Source organism: Gossypium raimondii, chromosome 8, assembly GCF_025698545.1.
Source record: "Gossypium raimondii isolate GPD5lz chromosome 8, ASM2569854v1, whole genome shotgun sequence".
Classification (NCBI taxonomy): Eukaryota; Viridiplantae; Streptophyta; class Magnoliopsida; order Malvales; family Malvaceae; genus Gossypium; species Gossypium raimondii.
The window spans coordinates 9219004-9222224 of record NC_068572.1 but is presented as its reverse complement, the minus strand read 5'-3'; positions in this window follow the sequence as shown (position 1 = coordinate 9222224).

Sequence of the window (3221 nt, the reverse complement as noted above, 5' to 3'; positions counted from 1 at the left end):
AATGAAGATATCTTGCCAAAATAGATTTTTAGAGCTATATCAATGATTTTTATACTTATAGAGACGAGTTATTGATCGTCAAGAAATGATTTTTTTTGTAGTGTTTTCGAATACAAAGAGTTAGTATATAAGAAATTATCCAAGATAAATTGCATTGGGATGCTCTTGAGATATTCATGAAAATTGTGTTATGATAATTTATATATAGAAGGATTCATCAATAATGCAAACTTAAATACCAACAAAGAAAAAAATTAGTCAATGTGAAAGACTAATAAGTTCAAAAGTATATATTTGCATTATATTTTGTAAAGCACAATAATGTCATGGAATTAGACATTTTGTTTTGAGAGTGGTTATATTTGTTATATACTTTTATGCACTCTCATATTGAGTTGATCAAAAGTTTTGAAACTTTATAAAAAATTAAAGATATTACTTGTTGTGTCGTGATATTTTATTGAGGATGGATAGTTTGAGACCTCCTAGTTATATGAAAATAATATTTAAGAACCCACCAAATAGTAAAAAGATGAATGAAAGAGCATATTGATATATTTAGTAAAAGAATGGTGGGTGTGTACATTTTGCACATGGTGGGTGTGTTGATTTCTTATATATTAAGAATAAATTAAAGAAATAATACATATCACCATAGTATCGTAATATTTGGTACAATTTCACATTGTGAAATTATACAAGCTAATAAGTTTGAAGAATTAAAGTTGTTGGCTTCTTTATTCATTTATCCAACTTCAACTTGGATTAAAGTTATGAAAATAGGATGGTTGAAAAATTTTGTTAATGAGAATAAGAGTTGTGACTACAATCGGTGCCAACTATTTCCTAGAAAAAGGAAGTGATGTCCAAAAACATGTTGTAAAATACAATTTTTGACATCTTAGCAATATGAATTCATTATATTAGAGATTCAATCTCTAATTTAAGCTAATGAACATGGGAGCAAATAAATTTCTTTTATTAGTAGTATTACAATTAGAATGAGTTTTGAATCTGTTATTAGACATAAAAGGAACCCAACTTCTAATTTTAAAGTTGGATGGGTTGAAAAAAGTTATCGTTATGTGTCTGTGATGAACTAGTAAAAATTATTCTAAAAACAAGTTTAATGGAAACTAGTGTTGCCCATTGCATATAAAGGATAAGTTTGAATACTCTTAATGGAGTTCACCATTTATTGTTTAAATGTTTAAAGCAATGGAGACATTAAAGGAACACTACCTATATAAACATGAGAAGTGGTGCCGCTTCAACAAGTAGAGGTGGAGTCTCTTGTAAATGTTTATTATAAACAAAATAAGCACACGATCATATAGTGCTAAAAGTGAAAACCCTCTAACAGAAATATAAATGAATATTATGTGTGGTGTATTTCAACTTCTAATACTAGGAGTTGTGGTTCAATCTTCGGACACCAACAACTTCATTAGAACTCTGAAATACTTCTGTTAATTGATGGTTCAAATCAAGAGTGTAACGACCCGAATGGTATCGAAAAATGAGGTTTCAGGATCCTATTTTCGTAAATCGAATCCTTAAATAATAAATAAAACATATTTATGGAATTATTATATAGATTAATTAAATTTTGGGTAAATAATTTAGTCAAATTAGTGATTAATTAATGTTTAGGGACTAAATTATAAAGATCAATCGCTATAGATTTTAATCGAAAATGGTTTGAGGACTTAAATTGCAATTAACAAAAGGTCTAAAATAGTAATTAGACATGTTAATATATATAATAGTGGACGGTTGATTAAGGGCTATTAGCTTAATTGATTTAAATTTTAAATAATTAAATTATGTTTTATTAACTTAATTAATTATATATTATATATAGATAATAGAAGAAGAATAAATATTTCATCATTTTCTTCATGTTATCACCTAAACAAAAAGAAAGAAAAACCTAAGGGAGTTTGAAGCTTTTAGCCAAAGATTGGTTAGTACAATTTAGTCATTTTCTTGTAATTTTTATAGATTTGAGGTCATGAGAGATTAATTTAGCTAGCTCATGTACCAATTTGTAAAACTGTTAAAGTTTTAGAAAGTTGTCATTGTTGGTTTCTTGAAGTTTTAGGTGTTAAATTAATAGATTTTAAGCTTAGATGTGAAAAGGGACTAAATTGTAAAATTTAATTGATAGTTTCGTGCATTAGGGATCAAAATGAATAAAATTTAAAATTAACTGTAGAAATAAGAAGTAGGAAGTCCCAAATGGATATTAGCTTTAAATTGAATAAATTGCAAAGTTTGTATAAATTGATAATTGATTGGGAATTGGTTTATTATTGATAGTGTTGTATGTTTTATGTTAATCTGTAGTTAACGTTGACCCGGATTCATTGAGAGGGAAAGGGAAATCTAAAGCCATCAACGAATAGTTTGGAATTTTTTATTTGTATTTCTATAATTCAAGACCAATTTAATTATTGCATTTTCATGTCATTTTACATCATATATTGTTGAAGTGAGTTATTGAGGATTACTTGAACTGATTTGATGTGTTTGAGATTGATTTTCGAGATAGGGACTAAATTGAATAAAGTAAAAAACTTAGAATTTACTTAATATTTGATAATTGGCATGAAATTGTGTTGAAATATGTTATATAAGTTATGAAATTGTGATATGTTGATTGATTTGAGATTATTGAATTGTAAATTGAACTGTATATAATGAATCAGAAATGGGATACCCTATTAGCTATTCGGACTGAGTCAGATATAGTTGGCATGCCACAGGGTTAGAGTACTAAGTAAAACTATCGTTGTCGGGCAATCCGTGAGGGGTAGATATTATACTTTGAGTCATCGTTGCTGGGCAACCCGAGGTGGCAAATCTGTGTATCCGTACCGAGTCCATGTCTAGTTAATAGGGTTAAAAATGCATGAATTGGTTAAATGGTAACGAATGAAATGTAATGGAAATGTAAAGTATGATATTATGCGAATTGAGTTGAAAATAAACCCTGAGGGCTATTTGAATAATACTGATGCTTATGGACTCGAAAAATGTGGAAAGGATAGATGAAATTGAGCATATATGAATGTGTAATTTATGCTAAATTATTTAATACATGTTTGTGAAATGAATATGAATAGACTATATGATAAAATAAGCTAATATGAATACATACTTTAGTAGGTAAATGAGATTGTGTAAGCATGATTATTTGGAATTGAATTGTTTAATAT